Below are 20,159 nucleotides of genomic sequence, written 5' to 3' on the forward strand. Positions count from 1 at the left end.
AAGCTTTATTTTCTAAGGGTTATAGGAAAGACTAAGGACTGATGTGCTAGAGATAATTCTACTACTTTTTATTCCCCATTTGAATGGTATTAAACTAGGTCAGACAAGGCTGGAAGGGAAAGAACAAATAATTGTGGGGTTTTTTCCATCTCAGAGGTGCTTATTTCTCATTTCCAAGACGTAATTTTGAGAAATACAAGAGCATTTTTGAGGCTATTGACACAGAAGGTGTTTAGACAGATAGACCTTTTCAAACCTATGGACTGGGTGTGGTACAGATGGAATGAGAAGTTTTCTACATATCTTAGGGTGGGATACAGAAAGCCTAAGTGAAAGGAACTAAGGTTGAGCTGCGAAAGCCACATAGTAAGACCTCAGTAGCAGAGACCATGGCCTTCAGCATGTTATATAAGCGAAGTACCCAAAAAAGACAAACCAGAAAACTTTGAGTAGGTCTGAAGAAACTCCAATGAATAGATGAAGGAAGATAGAAGCTAGGTCCCAGCTGATAGCATATAAGCCATTTAAGAACTTAGGTAGAATCTCAGGCTGAAAGAAAAGAGAAAGGTAGGTTGGAGAGAAACTATAAGACTATGTATTTATATTAAATATAATTAATTAACATGTAACTGATATTTGATATTGAAAATGACTAACTCTAAGGTAGAAAATTTGAGAGTTTCTCTTCACCAACAAGATTGAGAAATATGACCAGTTTAAATACAAAAAAAATCAACAATTATTCAAATATTTTTGATGAACTGGGGTTCTCATAGTTGTTAGATGACTCCAACCAGCTGGATCCTCTGAGTTCAAATATACTGATCAAATAAAGGGATGAGTCAGGTGGCATGTTAACCCTGAGGTCTAAAGGAGGCCTAAATTTGCAAGGGACTCATGATTCTGCATAGCCCATGGCTGATGCTAGAAATCACTCTCATTTACTTCCATCTGTGACCTTCAGGAAAATTAGTATGTGTGTGAACTAAAATTTAACTGAATAACTATACCACACTGGGATTTTTTTTTTTTTCATGAGACCACCTGACAGAGTGTGACATTGAAAAACATTTATTAAGGGATCCCCATGACCTAGACGAATTATGATGGAATTATGTTAGTTAGATTGAGAGTGTCACTAGGTGACATTGTCAGGAGATGGTTAGTATTGGGCTACCAGGGTGACACCAAGGCTCTTTCTTTCGGGGACCATGGTAAATGAAGACTCTGGTCCAGAAAAATTGATGATAGGGCCTACCTCCTTCTTTATGGGATGGCTGTGGTTTTCACATAGTGTTCAGCAAAACACACAAAGAAGAGAACTAGAAGCGGTAAAAACCAGGTGGTTGGGCCAACTACAAGTAATGGAGTTTTGTTTTAGAAGGTTCACTTGTGATGATCTGACTTTCCTGGCTGGTGGCAGCTGGCACAGTAATAGAGTGGACATATGATCCATATTCAAATGTGAGAAAACCTGGAAATCCTTTGAGGCATTTCAAGATGGCTACCATAAGATATGGCAAATCTTTCTGATAATTTTGTAGGAAATGTGGACCTAGTTTGTAATCACAGGCAGATAGGTATAAATATTTATATTACATAGGTAATGCTCTTTGAATGTTTGGAACTTTAACAGATTCAATGAATTGTAGTTACATGCCCTCACTGCAAAACTCTTCATTAAGAGGTTTTTTTTTTTTTCTGACAACCAGCCAACCTTATTATTCTGAAGGTATTAAAGCTGTAAAGGGAATTTAGAGAAGAACATGAAACATGAAACTCCAATAAAACACAACTTTTCAAGATTACAATTTTATAAGTTAAAACAAATATCTACAAAATGTGAGATTCCAAATTATGTATGTTATTTGTGAAACTATATAAGTATCATGATGGTGATCTTCTTTCTTTTAGGCTATGCTTCACCTATTCTAGAATCTTTTTATTCTTTGTTGATGTCACTAACATGGGGATAAAAACTGAATCATTTCAATGTAACAACTGTGGGGAGCGTATTCTCCTAAGACTACAAAAATAATTATTATACCCCCATTATATATAGTCATATAATGAAACAAGCAGTAATCTCAATCAGATATATATTGACCAAATAGTTTTTAAAGAAATTAGAGTACCAATAGATCAATACTAATACATTTTCTACCATAAGTTGTTTTAGAAAGAGTGAGTCCTAATCAAGTCAAGTTGAAACCGCACACACCTACACAGAAATGCCAAACGAATTTGGCAATAAATAGTGCATAGACCAGTTTATCTTGGCATTATATTTACAAATTACTGGATGAAGAGAGACATTTCTATGACTATTGGTTATCGGGTATTTTTCTTTTTTCATTGAGATATAACTGACATAAAACATTGTGTAGGTTTGGTGTGTACGATGTGTTGATTTGATAGTGCCTTTGAAAATATCTGATGTGTTCCACAGTGAAGTGCCTTTTTACAGGTACTCTCAAGTCCTGCTTTTATTAGACTGACTGATGCCAGTATGTGGTTAAATGGTTAGTTCCAGGAACAAGAGCCATTTATTCAAAATCTGAATGTGATGCCTAGTGAGTCAGAAATTCCAGGAAATCAAGGAGGTGGTAATGGCTTAAAAAAAAACCAAATGTCCTATTTAGAATAGCATTAACATTTTGGAACCCAGCATTACATATTGTACTGCCCAGCTATTAGTCCCCAATTTATCAAAATGGGAAAAATTCTATGTATAGTAACATTTAAACTATGGATCTGTTAAACCAAACATCTGCTTGTGAGATTTTAAATGCATCAAGAATCCCCTTGAATTTTCCCCTCCCCCAGTTTCCCTCCCCAGTGTATATCCTGTATCTGAAAATTTTCTATCATATGTCAGTTATTTTACATACTTTAAAAGGCTTCTCCTATACCAAAAAGCAAATGCCCTAGAAGAAAAATATGCTAAAGTTATTTGCTCATGGAAAAAAAATGGCAGAGACAGAGCAAACTCATCAGAAATGATTTTTGCACACAACCCTTCGGTGTTGAAATAGGCAGTGGGATGGAATTACAGTTTTTGAATGGCAGCCACTCCTAGCTGTCATGTTCAATTGTGCAAACTCTTCTACATTTATGGGTGACACAATTCCAGCAAACAATTTTTAAAGGAAGATTTCTAGGAAAGCATTTTGCTTCAAGATAAAAACAGTAGCAGAAGAGAACTTTCTTATAGTGCCTCTTTGTCCTTTCTGCCTTCTTGAACACATATGGGAAAACAGGACTTGTGACAATCTTCTCATTGCTTCCCTGCTGAAATCCTGACTGACTTGTTGCCTTGAATTATAATTTTAGTCTCCATAACCCAAAATAATGCATTATTTCAATGTCACTCTTTTCTTGTCATCCTCCATGCCATGCATTTTGGAGGAGAAAAAGTCCCAGTGGAAAAACAAAGTGGCCATAAATATTTTTTGTCCATATATCTACATGTATTTCAAAGAATGTTTATAAGATATACTATCCAAATACTCCTTACTTTATATTTATAATGTGGCTTTATTATTAGAAATTTTTTCAGTAGTTAAGTTTGCTTAAAATAATGCCTGGTCAATGGTCATGACTTCCAAATTATTGCTTGATATTTTTTACCTTCGAATTCTAGCAAAATTGAATGGAGAGAAACAATAGCTAGAGGCAGTGCAAACTGCTTAATCTAAAAGAGCTTATGGGAGTGTTTGTCCTTCCCCATTGACTGCATTCTTGCCCAGTTAGACCCAAGATCTGAACCAAACAGAAAGCTTTGTCAATTCTCTGTGACATTTTGGTAGTGGTTTATGAAATCACCAGAAAATGATTCCCACACTCATATCAGTGTTATATCTTATACCTTCATGTGAAACTTCAACTATAAGAAAACTATGTGTGTGTGTCTGTGTCTGTGTGTATTGTACTGAAGATAAGAGCCTGGGAAGATATGTAATTGACAAGGTGCATTTCATAACAGCAATGTTTTTAATAAGCAAGGTGTTCTAATGAAGGTACAGGTTAGAGAGAGTGGCTAAGTGTATAGTGATCAAGAATAGGCCAAGATTCAAATTTCAATATGGCAAACAACTATTTGTTTCTAGCATGTTTATTAACCTACGCTAGTTGAACGTGTAGTACATGCAGAATATTGGGACAGTGGCTGTGCACAACTGGCTGCCCCTTTAGTTCATACAGGATTTTGTAAATACCCACAGGACATGTGAATGGGAATGGTGCATACACCGTCTCTTTATGAACACCTGTTATGAACTGAGTTCATCTCATTCTAGAATAAAGAACCAGAAAGGGACAAATACTACAGAACAAAATAAAAAGGATAAAGAAGCATTATGAGAAAATTCTCTTCTGCTACTGTTTTATGCATATTTTATGAAGAATAGATCAGACCAGAAGTGATTCATTGTTGGGAGGGGGGTACAAGAAATGTTTAAAAAGATATTTGGTATCTTCTAAAGAATATAAGGCAGTATCTTCTCTATGAAATGGAAGCAAAAAGTCATAGAAAAGTTCAGGCTAAGATAAAAAAAAACGGAGTGGCATGAAAAGGTAAGTAAATTATAGAAAGAGCTCAAGGAAAGTAGAATGAAAAGGTAAAATTAATATTTGCCTGGGAGTCAGTCAAATAAAGCATTTGCTGTGTAAAATTGAATCAATGATAATGAATAGCAAAGCTGAAAGTTTTTCCAAAATGAAGAAAATAATCTTTGATGAATATGATGATAAAGAGAACATAGTAGGGCTTCCCTGGTGGCGCAGTGGTTGAGAGTCCACCTGCCGATGCAGGGGACACGGGTTCGTGCCCCGGTCCGGGAGGATCCCACATGCTGCGGAGCGGCTGGGCCCGTGAGCCATGGCCACTGAGCCTGTGCATCCGGAGCCTGTGCTCCGCAACGGGAGAGGCCACAACAGTGAGAGGCCCGCGTACTGCAAAAAAAAAAAAAAAAAAAGAGAGAACATAGTAAACAGATTATAACAAAAATAAGTGGTACATTATTCTTAAGCTAAGAGAGAGAATTACAATCAGAAAAAAAATGGATAAAAAATGAAATAATTTTACTACTTGCTTCTTATTATCCCATCCTTATATATTTCCAAGCCACCAACCTGGGTTAATCTCCCACAATAGAGAAATTCAGGCTTTTATAAGCCAAAACTCATCAGTCCAGAATATAAAAGAAACTGTAGGCATAATACCTGATACTGCAAATTAGAGACATTTCTCTTCCTAGTAAGTAAAAGATTAAAAATGTCATTGAATATCTTCTTCTTTCATAAGACATTTTAATATCCATAAACTATAGCTAGATACAATATTTTAAAAATATGTACAATATCTAATGCACTGGAGTGATAATTTTGGGATGATGCTTTTCATAATGTCTAATTTTATATCCATAAAATAACATTAAGTTCTGAAGTATAAGAAACTTGTATTAAAATATATACAAAATAAAAGTTATTAATAGGACTTGCTATAAAGGCCCTGCACAATCAGCTGTTAAATGTTAAAACTGGTATTATACCAATAATGGTAACTTCAAGATTTTAGTGAAGGTTTATTTAGAACATACATTTTCAGTCCCATTAAAGAACCATTTAAAGGCTACCAATGTATAAAACATTATTCTCATCATAACCAAAAATATAGTAAACTCTTTATTATATCTTATGATCAGGAAGTTCCAGTGAACCCTCTCCCTTTTAAAATGGATGTGATATAGTATAGTTTTTACCAGAAATAGATAATAGTAAAAACTTAAACATGGAAACATCTTTTGTGCCAAGAGAAAATTAAATTACTTTGACCAAACTGGATCAAAATATTAGCTTTTATCTGTTATTAAATAAAACCCTAATTTTTAATCTTTTTTATAATATCAGACATATAGTTAATTTATGAGGTAATAGTTTTACCACAAAAAGTCTAAAGGAACAAACTGATTATTTTGGAGTTAAACTTTCATTATATTTGTGAAGCAATCTAAAACATTCCTTATTAAGATTGGGCATCGTTTTCAGGTTATAACTTCTCATAAGGTGAAACTAAATGGGTATTTAAAAATTACAATAGGCTATTTGACATTTTTTATGAAGGATAATATTTTCAGCATCACTGTTCAGCTGCCTAATGAAATAAAGGCAAAATTTCACTTCAGTGAGTCTTCATGTGTCAGGCACTGTCCTATGTGTTCATGCATTTACACACTACCCTGTTGTATCTCCCTTCTATTTTACATGAGAAGAAACTGAGTCATAGAATAAACACTGCTGAGGTCAGTCACATAGTCTATAAATTTGTTTCTACTACAGATTTACAGTTTGCAAGCATTTGCAATTTCCTCCAAAGAATGACAAGAAATTGTTCCTTTATCTTCTTTTAAACTTTGATTTAAAACAAAATTAACTCTTTTTACAAATCTACACTAAATCAAAAATAATTTGAAGTACTGTGAGCAACATGCATCCAAATCAAGAATCATTGCATCTCCTGGAGTCACCTTAGTGTCTGCTTGCATTGGCCTCGAGCAAGTCAGCTAACTTCTCTTTCCACTAGACATGTAATGAGAGCTGCCAAATGAGCTGGTAGAAATTACATGGAATGATAAATGAAAAATGCCTAAAACAGCATTGTAAACCAGTAAATAGCATGAGCTGTTGCATATATGATTGATATTAAGCTATGTGGGTTTACTTTCAAATGTATAGTCCTTTTAACCAAGAACCTAAGGAGTCACCTTCTCCAAAGACATAAGGATGCTGAGCCATAAAACTCAATTTCCTGTAATCCCTTAATTGAGAGAAAGTTCTTATTATCTCTACCCATCTAACGATGAAAAACTAGAATGGTGTTATAGGAATACTATTTTTTTATATGTAGGGAAATAAATTGTTTTTTACTCAGTTGCCTAAAACATTGAAGCAGCTTTCTAGGTAAGAGATGTAGGCAGTTTGTCTTTGTCAGAAGACAAACCTTCCTAGGTGATTTGTACAGATCACAAAGAGCAGTGGGAAGTAAATGGAAAAATAGAGACTGGAAATGATGTAGTAGCCAAATCTCGTAGAGTGTAAAGGGAGAAAAGCATGAAAGGCAAGAAAAGAAATAACAGCTAGAATGGAAGAACTGAAACCATATTTCCATGTGTCCTGGGAGCAAGGTCAGCTGTATAGTTCTCTGCTAACCTTACTGATAACATAAAATAGTTTTGATATAAATGCTTAGTGATTATCAAAAATGATACATATAAAATCAAATTTGGTTATACCTCAGCGTAATCCGCTTTTCCACCTCTCATTATTGTATTCCAAGGATTTTTTTATTATATTAGTTGCTTAGAAAGAAAGAGAAGAGGTAAATCAATAGCAGTAACAGTATAGTAGGTACTTAATAAATATCTACTAATTTATTAATTAAGATAACTTAAATAATCAGTGTCAAAAAATAGTTTCATATCTGGAACACCATGCGACAGTACTTATGTGATATAACTTTTTAAGCTAGAAGCTCTTACTGTAATTTTTATAGAAAAAGGGGTTTGAAATCTAGTGATTTATTGGAGTTTATTGAGTAGTTAAGAGAATGACTAGGATCAGAAACCTTGTGATTCTTATTAAATGTGTGTCATTGTATATTGTGTGTTATGTGTGCCAGAGATAGAGACAGAGAGAAGGAGAGAGACTCCTAAAGCCAACTTTATTGTGTTTCTTTTTCTTTAATAATGTACCTTTTCAGAGTCAGTGTATGATCTGTGCAGATGACAGCCAGAATCTTTCATTTAAATTGCCACTGAGTTCTAATTACCCTATTTGAACAGACTTCTAAGGGACATTAATAATAGTAAATACAGAATGGTTGGTTAGTTGCTGATCAATTAGGCAATCTATAACTATGTATTAGCTAACCAGTCAGTTTGTCAGTGGATTCTCTGCTATGTGAATCTCTGTGTCTCCAGGCAAATCCCTAACCACTCACCCTCTCACATTGTGTGCTCCAGCTGTAGAACCACTAGTTCCCTATTTACTTCACAGTCTTCCTAGCCTCCAGATCCCTGCAAAGTGCCATTTCCTCTACTATTTCCTTTTATTTTGTTAACTTTAACAGATTCTTACATTCACAAGGTCCTAATGTATATGTCACTTTCAGGAGCTCAGGGCTTGGGTTAAGCATCTTCTCCTATAGGCATCAATAGTGTGCTGTATTAACTTTACATTTCCTATACACTCACTTGTCTCTCTTGTCTACTGTAAGTTCTTTACAAGGCAAACACCTTTTGTCCAATATTATAGTCCCAATATCTAGTAGTATAGGACCTGACACAAAGTGTGTGCTCAATAGAGAAATATTATATAAATGACTTGGTGAGCAGATGAAACAGAATTGTATGTGGCACACAGAATAGTGGTAGGAGGAGGAAATACTATTTACATTTGGGCCATATATGAAATAATTGAATATTCTTTATTCTAATAAATTCCCTCAATATTTTACCAACAACCTTCATGGAGATTAACTGCCTATATACATAGCTAGATTATTGAGACTGACACATGAAAGAACAGAAAACAAATGTTGAATGTAAACGTATAAAATGCATATTTCTGACTAGATGTTCTATATGAATAAATAGATGAAAGAAAGTGATTTGGGCTGGAGGATAGAGTGGGAGGTAAGATGAACTTCAAGACATAAACAAAACGGGTGAACCAACTGTTTTTTAAAAGACTAGTTAGTAAATAGTATGAAAGCAGCCATAGATGATATGTAAGTGAATGCGTGTGGGTGTGCTCTAATACAACCTTAAAAAAATCAAGCAGTGGACTGCATTTAGCCCACATGTACTAATTTGAAGACACTTGAACAAGAGGAAACTGAGCAAATAAGGGTATTTTCTTAGAAAAAGAGGACTGACTTTCTGTATGATTCCTCAAAGATTAGGTAAGTCAAAAGTTGATAGTAATTAACTAGCTACATGTAGCTTCCAGAGAGAACTGGTCGCCTCTGCCCACCCACCCATCTAATATCACATGCTTCATACATAAATCATTAAGAACATTTTCCTCACCCATACACATTTTCTAGAATTACTGAAACACACACACACATACAAATACAGGACCTGAGAGAGAGAACACATGCATGCAATGTGTGATCCTACTGTATGATTTTGGTTATGACTGTAATAATGAATATTTAATAAGTGTCTTGTAATTATGAGAGAAATTAGATAGACTAATTTTTATTCTGTAATATTGTTTCAATTTTTCTATTCAGAATGTAGAAATAACCATATTTTGTGCAATTTTATCTCATTATACTCAAAAAATTATAAAGTTATGTTTTTTCTTTCATAATTGGCGTTACCTACCAAAACCCAGTGTACTATTAAATAAAATCACTGTGAAAAACCATTTAAGTATGATTTTATTTTATATATTTTAATTATATCTTTAGATTTTGTGATATAGGAATATAAATTATAAAGCTTACCCAGGTCAATATTTCCCTTTACTTAATAACTGTCCATAAGTTTACTCCTCTAAGAGCTGATAAAACACAACTATCTTTATTTTAAAAGCTATGTATTGAAAAAGGATGAAATCTTAATGGTATAAATTATGAAATCCACCTATCAAAACTAATTGAGTAAAATGAATAAAGAAGACTTCTGTTTCCATTATCATTTCATTACTTCTTCATATCTGATGCTTTGAGATTTTTCTGTTAAATACAGATAAACTATAACGAGACATAACAAACATAAAGTGAAAAAACAAGGAGGTTCTAAAAACACCACAGTGCTTAGCAGTTAAGTTATGAAAGACATGAAAAAAAGTCCTAATAGATATACAGTGTTTAAATAGTTACACAGTTATAAAGATATAATCTCAATATTATGATTCTTCTTGGGTGAAATTCTCATAGTTTCAAATGTCTCAACAATTAAATATTTCCATAAAATATTTTAAAATAACTTTCAGTGTTTCATAAGGGTAAGCTAAATGTCATTGCCTTTTTCTTCTTTTACAGTCTATGGCATGGATTAAAATTAGCCCTAAATTTTATTTTATTTTATTTTTTTGTTATATTTTTTAACATCTTCATGGAGTATAATGGCTTTACAATGTTCTGTTAGTTTCTGCTGTATAACAAAGTGAATCAGCTATATGTATACATATATCCCCGTATCCCCCACTTCTTGAGCCTCCCTCCCACCCTCCCTATCCCACCCCTCTAGGTGGTCACAAAGCACTGAGCTGATCTCCCTGTGCTATGCAGCTGCTTCCCACTAGCTATCTATTTTACATTTGGTAGTGTATATATGTCAATGCTACCCTCTCACTTCGTCCCAGCTTACCCTTCCCCCTTCCCGTGTCCTCAAGTCCATTCTCTACATCTGCGTCTTTATTCCCGTCCTACCCCTAGGTTCATCAGAACCATTTTTTTTTAGATTTCATATATATGTGTTAGCATATGGTATTTATTTTTCTCATTCTGACTTCACTCTGTATGACAGACTCTAGGTCCACCCACCTCACTACAAATAACTCAATTTCATTTCTTTTTATGGCTGAGTAACATTCAATTGTATATATGTGCCACATCTTTATCCATTAATCTGTCGACGGACATTTAGGTTGCTTCCATGTCCTGGCTATTGTAAATAGTGCTTCAGTGAACATTGTTGTACGTCTCTTTTTGAATTATGGTTTTCTCAGGGTATATGCCCAGTAGTGGGATTGCTGAATCATATGGTAGTTCTATTTTTAGTTTTTTAAGGAATCTCCATACTGTTTTCCTTGGTGGCTGTATCAGTTTACATTCCCACCAACAGTGCAAGAGGGTTCCCTTTTCTGCACACCCTCTTCAACATTTATTGTTTGTAGATTTTTCGATGATGGCCATTCTGACCAGTGTGAGGTGATACCTCATGGTCGTTTTCATTTGCATTTCTCTAATAATTAGTGATGTGGAGCATCTTTTCATGTGTTTGTTGGCAATTTATATATCTTCTTTAGAGAAATGTCCGTTTAGGACTTCCGCCAATTTTTAGATTGGGTTCTTTGTTTTCTTCATATTGAGCTGCATGAGCTGCTTGTATATTTTAGAGATTAATCCTTTGTCAGTTGCTTCATTTGCAAATATTTTCTCCCATTCTGAGGGTTGTCTTTTCGTGTTGTTTGTGGTTTCCTTTTCTGTGCAAAAGCTTTTAAGTTTCATTAGGTCTAATTGGTTTAATTTTTATTTTATTTCCATTACTCTATGAGGTGGGTCAAAAAGAATCTTGCTGTGATTTATGTAGAGGTTTCTGACTGTGTTTTCCTCTAAGAGTTTTATAGTGTCTGGTGTTACATTTAGGTCTTTAATCCATTTTGAGGTTTTTTTGTGTATGGTGTTGGGGAGTGTTCTGATTTCATTCTTTTACATGTAGCTGTCCAGTTTTCCCAGCACCACTTATTGAAGAGGCTGTCTTTTCTCCATTGTATATCCTTGCCTCCTTTGTCATAGATTAATTGACCATAGGTGCATGGGTTTTTCTCTGGGCTTTCTATCCTGTTCCATTGACCTATATTTCTGTTTTTGTGCCAGTACCATACTGTCTTGATTACTGTAGCTTCATACTATAGTCTGAAATCAGGGAGCCTGATTCCTCCAGCTCCATTTTTCTTTCTCAAGATTGCTTTGGCTATTTGGGGTCTTTTGTGTTTCCATACAAATTGTAAAATTTTTTGTTCTCGTTCTGTGAGAAATGCCATCGACAATTTGATACAGATTGCATTGAATCTGTAGATTGCTTTGGGTAGTATACTCATTTTCACAATGTTGATTCTTCCAATCCAAGAACATGGTATATCTCCCCATCTCTTTTTATTGTTTTTGATTTCTTTCATCAGTGTCTTATAGTTTTCTGCCTAAAGGTCTTTTGCCTCCTTATGTAGGTTTATTCCTAGGTATTTTATTCTTTTTGTTGATATGGTAAATGGGGGGGTTTCCTTAATATTTCTTTCTGATTTTTCATTATTAGTGTATAAGAATGCAAGAGATTTCTGTGCATTAATTTTGTAACCTGCTACTTTACCAAATTCCTTGATTAGCTCTAGTAGTTTTCTGGTCGCATCTTTAGGATTCTCTATGCATAGTATCATGTCACCTGCAAACAGTGACAGCTGTACTTCTTCTTTTCCAATTTGGATTCCTTTTATTTCTTTTTCCTCTCTGATTGCCGTGGCTAAAACTTCCAAAACTATGTTGAATAAGAGTGGTGAGAGTGGGCACCCTTGTCTTGTTCCTGATCTTAGAGGAAAGGTTTTAGTTTTTCACCATTGAGAACAATGTTGGCTGTGGTTTTGTCATACATGGCTTTCATTATGTTGAGATAGGTTCCCTCTATGCCCACCTTCTGGAGAGTTTTTATCATAAATGGGTGTTGAATTTTGTCAAAAGCTTTTTCTGCATCTATTGAAGTTATCATATGTTTTTTATTCTTCAGTTTGTTAATATGGTGTATCACATTGATTGATTTGTATATATTGAAGAATCCTTGTATTCCTGGGATGAATCCCACTTGATCATGCTGTATGATCCTTTTAATGTGCTGTTGGATTCTGTTTGCTAGTATTTTGTTGAGGATTTTTGCATCTGTGTTCATCAGTGATACTGGCTTGTAATTTTCTTTTTTTGTGACATCTTTGGTTTTGATATCAGTGTGATAGTGACCTCGTAGAGTGAATTTGGGAGTGTTTCTTCCTCTGCTATATTTTTGAAGACTTTGAGAAGGATAGGTGTTAGCTCTTCTCTAAATGTTTTACAGAATTCACCTGTGAACCTATCTGTTCTTGGACTTTGGTTTGTTGGAAGAATTTTAATCACAGTTTCATTTTCAGTGCTTGTGATTGGTCTGTTCATGTTTTCTATTTCTTCCTGGTTGAGTCTCAGAAGATTGTGCTTTTCTAAGAATTTGTCCCATTTCTTCCCAGTTGTCCATTTTATTGGGATATACTTGCTTGTAGTAATCTCTCATGATCCTTTGTATTTTTTCAGTTCCAGTTGTTACTTCTCCCTTTTCATTTCTTATTCTGTTGACTTGAGTCTTCTGCCTGTTTTTCTTGATGAGTCTGGCTAATGGTTTATCAATTTTGTTTTTCTTCTCAAAGAACTAGGTTTTAGTTTTATTGAACTTTGGTATTGTTTTCTTCATTTTCATTTATTTCTGATCTGATCTTTATGATTTCTTTCCTTCTGCTAACTTTGGGGTTTTTTTTTTTTTTTGTTGTTGTTGTTGTTTTGCGGTACACGGGACTCTCACTGTTGTGGCCTCTCCTATTGCGGAGCACAGGCTCCGGACGCGCCGGCTCAGCAGCCATGGCTCACGGGCCCAGCCGCTCCGCGGCATGTGGGATCTTCCCAGACTGGGGCATGAACCTGTGTCCCCTGCATCGGCAGGTGGGCTCTCAACCACTGCGCCACCAGGGAAGCCCATAACTTTGGGGTTTTTTTGCTCTTCTTTCTCTAATTGCTTTAGGTGTAAGGTTAGGTTATTTGAGATTTTTCTTCTTTCTTTAGGTAGGATTGTATTGCTGTAAACTTCCCTCTTAGAACTACTTTTGCTGCATCCCATAGGTTTTAGGTTGTCGTGTTTTCATTGTCATTTGTTCTAGGTATTTTTTGATTTCCTCTTTGATTTCTTCAGTGATCTCTTGGTTGTTCAGTAGTGTTTTATTTAGCCTCCATCTGTTTGTATTTTTTACAGTTTTTTTTCCTGTAATTGATATCTAGTTTCATAGTGTTGTGTCGGAAAAGATACTTGATACAATTTCAATTTTCATAAATTTACCAAGGCTTGATTTGTGATCCTAGATATGGTCTAACTTGGAGAATGTTCCATGAGCACTTGAGAAGAAAGTGTATTCTGTTGTTTTTGGCTGGAATGTCTATAAATATCAGTCAAGTCCATTTTGTTTAATGTATCATTTTAAACTTGTGTTTCCTTATTTATTTTCATTTTGGATGATCTGTCCATTGGTGAAAGTGGGGTGTTAAAGTCTCCTGCTATTATTGTGTTACTGTCAATTTCCCCTTTTATGGCTGTTAGCATTGCCTTATGTATTGACAAAGAAGGACACAAAGAAGGACATTCATCAAGGGATCAATCCAAGAAGAAGATATAACAATTGTAAATATTTATGCACCCAACATTGGAGCACCTCAATAAATAAAATTTTAGAGTATATATATGTCTACAGAAAGAATCCTGGACATTAACAAAAGCCAGGAGTAATGTATTACATTTTAAAGAAATTATGGCATCTCTTCTTTCTGACTTGTGCCAGAACAGTTATGGGACCCTTTTTTTTTTTTTTTTTTTGCGGTACATGGGCCTCTCACTGTCGCAGCCTCTCCCGTTGTGGAGCACAGACTCCGGGCGCGCAGGCTCAGCGGCCACGGCTCATGGGCCCAGCCGCTCCGTGGCTTGTGGGATCCTCCCGGACCGGGGCATGAACCCATGTCCCCTGCATTGGCAGGCGGACTCTCAACCACTATGCCACCAGGAAGCCCTATGGGACTCTTAAATCCAAGTAATTGACATAAATGAAATTATTCTTGTATATCCTTCATACTCAGATTCTAAACATCTAAAATATTTGCAAACAAGCCCTGGTTTGGGGTCAAACTGGTCTTACTATTGTAATGCAATAGGCTCTTCTTCCCCACTCAGCAAGCCACAGTCCTCAGGGTGCTCCTAGAATATGGGTCCACAGGGTGTTACCAGACACTCTTCTCCAAACACAAAGTTTCCTTGTAGTATAACCACAGAAGTCCAATTGCACATTCAATGAATGGATTTTTGTCAGTGGTCTTATGAAGATAAATATTATGAATTTAATTAATGTTCAAGAAATTAGATTATTGAAACTATTGTTCCAAGCTAAAGTCCTTCTGTAACTTTTGTCACATTTACCCTGTCTGATGTTCTGGGTTCTGTGAACTAGGGATAAAAGTGTATTCATGTCATATGAGATCTTTTGACACTCTCTGCTTCTTGATTACAATGGTATTTGTTGCCTGCATGATCAGAGGACATTATTCTAGATGAGATCAAGTCACTTACACTCTGTTTTTCTTTATATATTGTGGTGACTTGCTTTGCTAATTCAGCCTCAAGTGGACTGTAATTTCACCTGTAGCACAACATGAAAATCAAAATTTTATTTAAATTAGTATCACGAATATTTCTAACATGAAAAAAGAATGGCTCTCTTATATGGAAAAACTATTTCTCTTGATTAAAAGGAAGCAAAATTATAGCCATTTTATGACCTGATAGTAATTATTATAATTAGTCTTTAATGTATATGTGTCTACCATCTTAGAATTGGCTACTTTTTGTGTGGCCAAGAACAACTGGCATTGGGATTACCTGAGAGCTTTTTAGAAATGGTAGAATCTCAGCCTCCACCCACATCCACTAAATAAGTTGAAGAAACACTTTTCTAGAATATTTTACTGCCACTCATAAGCTATTCACATTTCCTGATGCCTCAGCATCCCCAAAGACAGGCTATGAGCAACCCTCCAGATGACCCGGTGCACCAATGTGATCAGATTTCTCCCAAGTTCCCCTTCTTTGCCCTCCTCTGGTTTGGGCCTGGTGACATCCAAATGCACCAGTGAAATACCTTCATGCCTTTTGCTTGTGTCCTCCACCCTGATCCTCCAAAGAGATCCTTACCCAGGAGTCCTCACGCTCTCTCTTAGCTCCCCAACTACTAGGTTGCACCACTCCCTTGGTGCTTCTCCCACGTGGTCCTTGCATGGTGTGCTGTGCCTCCCTCTTCTGGAACCAGTGAATATAGTAAATCCTTTTAATCTCGTATACTTTTCTGAGTGTAATTTCCACAGTCATGTTGGAATGATCCTTAAAGACCCCACATTGGGGGCCTTGCTCCTCCATTTACAACACAAATGGGAATAAGATAAATTATCCGTGGTCCCTGCATGAGACCATGGCCTAATGGGAAGGACGTTAGGTACATAGGGCGATTTGGTGAACAAAAGTCAAAATAAAGAGTAAAGAGGAATTATATTTTCCCCCCTCTGGTGGTAAGGAAACTGGATTTGGCCTTAATAGGTGGGAAACATCTTCTCATTTGAGATGAGGATAGTGTATTTTTCATTCCTCTGGAAGACATCTACTTTCCAATAACAAGGGGCATGTGAGAGCTGAGCTTATAATAAGACTTTCTTCAAGTCCTTAATTCTATCAAAAAGGTCAATGTGAAAAACTGTACATTTGGAATAAATGCACACATCATGGACAGGGATCAGAGTAAACTCTATGAAGGGATTAATATGAAACATTATCCATGACTTATGCTCTGCATGGTTAGGGGTTAAGAAGAACCAGTGCATCACTGCATCTCACTTACAACTGCCCTGCCTACCACTAACAATCACAGCCCTGCTGTCACTCTGTACCTTGAGTTCTCTAAGAATGGTGTCATTATGTTTCAGGATGTCAGTCATCACAAGAAGCTGCAGACTACCAGATCACCACCTAGTCATCTGTGTACTCTAATCCTGGTAACCCTTAGCACATTTTCTATTTAGCTCTCTTTTTTAATTGTTCCCAACATCCCAGATGCTTCCTTTGTGCCCTCTGGAATTCATGGCAGATCAACAGAAAAATCTCCTATGTTTTCTACCTTTGTTCTAAGCATTTCTTTTACCTTTTTACTCTGAGGGAACATTGGCTCTCCACTGGCTCTCCACTGGGGACCTTGTTTTCCCTGAAGCCGTCTCGCAACTCTGGGATCACTGGGGTTGGAGGTACAGGATTTGTGGTTCTGGCTCCTCATTATCACCTCCCAACCCTTCTGCTTCTCTCCAACCAAAAATCCAAGTTTTAAAACTTGTCAATGTACTATAGCACTACTTTCCCTCCTTGTGTTGTCATCTACAAAAACTCAGTCATTCTCCCTCATTTCTCAGTAAATGTACGTCCTAGATCATTGCCTTTCTTTTCAGGACTTCTGCCTTACTTTTTGGTAGTCTAAAGTACAAATTTAAATAATCTTTCTAATGGCCAGACCTCTCAATCTTTTGAGACATTCTCTTCCAGTGATATTAACTTCTAATTATTTGAGCTCTTCACTGGCCTGGTCATAAACTAGACCCTGTCTTTACTGATATCTGCAACCCTTCCATCATATAGATTCTATAAACCTCAGTCGCTCATTACCTCCTAATTCACTCGTTACCTCCTAATGTTTGACCTCTTTTGCTCTAGAACTACAAATCCTCACTGTATGTCCTATCCATTGTTTGTACCAAGCTTCTTCAAAGTTCCTGCCTTTCTCCCATCTTTTAGTCCTGTGAACCTTTCTCTCTCTTAAAAATTTGCCCTATTTCCCTTATGATCTCATTAGTTTCATGGCTTTAAATACCATGTATATATTGTCCAGGTTCATATTTTTACCCACTTCTCTCTCTTGAACTCCAGATTTACATCAAAAAGTAAGCCCAAGGAGGGCAGAAATCTCTGCTTATTGTTTACTTTGGGATATGGTAGTTCTTCAATAAATACTTGGTCAATATATTTAATATGTAAAATTACACTAGAATACATCCACACAAGGTAATAAGAAATCACTTATTTAAGTGATTTTGTGTAGTAGCATTGTTTATGCCTTGTAAGAGTTCACAAAATCAAAGGTTAGGTTACTATGTTTTCACAGAATTAAATAATCAAAGGTCATAGATCATCCTGGGTAATTTTGCTGTGAGAAAAGAGAACTCAGAAACAGATACTAAATGACATGATTTGAAAAAACTAGAGACTAATTTATTTGACATATCAGGTATATTTCTGTGAATTCATTATTTTAATAACCATATAGAATATAAGCATAATAATTCCTAGGGTATGAAAAAGTTACATAAAATTTTCATTGACAATATATTGATAACTATAAAATAGTATTTAGCAACTTATGTTTTGTTAAGATTATTTTTAAAATATATTGATAAAGAATAACTCATTCCTTTATCCAAAGGAATAACACATTCCTTTATGCTTAAGTGCTTCATGAGAACTTGGAAAAATAAGGATGTTTTAACTTTGTGCAGTTTCACCCCAACTTATAAAGGTTTCTGGACTATTATGACTGTTCCGGTCCCAGCTTATTATATGTTAGAGCTGAGTGCAAGAAAATTGGCCAGAATTCACTGTAAGAACCCTATGTTGTCTCATTGCGTTTTAGGAAATCACTGATCTTTGTGTCACTTTGAGTGGATTGTCATTCTTCCTTCCTAACAGTGCATGAACAGGAATAATGATTTATAATAAGTGGGCCATTCTTTAATAAAAGATTTCTCAGATTGGGGCTAGTGTAGAGAGCTGTGCTCCACTGAAGCAATCATAACTGTCCTTGGCTTTGTCCTCAACACTCAGCACAGAGTCTCAGTAGGAGGAGCAGAAGAATTACATCTATTAAATTTCAATTTTTTATCTCTTTCCTGTTAAGCAAGGCAGCAAAATATTATTAACCCTCCACTATTGCTTGTTAAGCAGCTTATGGTATACCTATTGAAAGAGAAGTTTCTAGCCCTGTGTTCCTAAACTTATTTGCATTTATGCACATGTGCATAGACTTTCTAATACCAAAATAATAACTTTTTTCAGCATCTCCAGCTTTGCTTTCCTATATATGCACCAAGTAAAAAGGCTAAGATGAAATTTCAAGCCAAATACTGAACAGGTTTTATTTAGTAAGGTAAATTATTATCAGAACTGGAAAAATATAAAATATAAAAATATTCTACCAATATTAAACTTTTATAATATATAAATTTACTTTCAAATCCTAATTACTAAACTATTATGATCATAAATTTACAGGATTTTCTCCATTTATCTTCAGAAATATTCAAAATATTTTTTAGAACTAGCTTCCTGTCATTCTCTTCTTCTCGTTCTTTTGCAATTTTTGTGTTTGTTCAGAAGAGTCAGGAGTGCTATATTCAAAGAAGTTACATTTCTGAGATGGAATTAATTAGCAAGTGCTAGAGTCAATATTAGAACTTAAAGAGACAGGTCTGGAGTCATTCATTTTACCACCTGGTCATACAGCCTTCTTATTAGACACCTTCAGAAGAAGCCTGCTCTTAAGTTTTTAGAGGAATTGACACACCATACTAAGATAGGGGTGGATCTCTGAGGTATTTATTTTTATAATAGCAAGATATTTTCAATTGCTGCCTGGTATACTTGGGTTTTTCCTCATTATACAATATATTTTATTTTTCATTTTCATGTGAGTTTAATGTTCTGTTTAATTATACAAAAATAGTTTATTGTGACTAGTGAAACAAAGGTATGTTTTGAAAAATTAATACCCCGTCACCCACATTTCCACTAGTGATCTCTTGATGTAACAAAGATTAACAGCTTTGTGTAACCTTCAAATCTTTCTCCAGCTCACAAATTATACACCAGTATAGGCGATTTTGTCATAGTTTACACACTCCTCTGAACCCGATTTTCTCAGTTAGCATTATGAATGGATATTTCTTCATTTAAATAGCTTCAGGTAATTATATGTTATGCATGTATTGCAGTCCCTTCAACTATGCCTATCTGGTGTATATTCAAATTCTTTTACCATCTTAGCCAGTGTCACAACTCTTCAAATAAATATTACTGTACACATATCTTTCCATGTTGGTGGCATTGCTTCTAAAATAGAGATTCTTACATATTTACCATTACTAACTGAAAGAGTATCTTGCTTTAATGTTAATATATCGTCAGATTATTCTTAATAAAAAAGTTATAGGAATATACATTCCCACCAGACATATGCATGCGTCTATTTTCCACATCCTCTAAAGCATAGGATGTTTTCACTCATATTCATACTTATGGCTTTTTCTGATCTAATTTTAAAAGTTTTTTTTCACTTTTTAATTTTCCTAACCACAAATGAAATACAGTATTTTTTTTTGTGGTGCGCGGGCCTCTCCCTGTTGTGGCCTCTCCTGTTGCGGAGCACAGGCTCCGGACGTGCAGGCTCAGCAGCCATGGCTCACGGGCCTAGCCGCTCTACGGCATGTGGGGTCTTCCCGGACCGGGGCA

This window comes from Tursiops truncatus, chromosome 3 (genome assembly GCF_011762595.2).
Source record: "Tursiops truncatus isolate mTurTru1 chromosome 3, mTurTru1.mat.Y, whole genome shotgun sequence".
NCBI classification, from domain to species: domain Eukaryota; kingdom Metazoa; phylum Chordata; class Mammalia; order Artiodactyla; family Delphinidae; genus Tursiops; species Tursiops truncatus.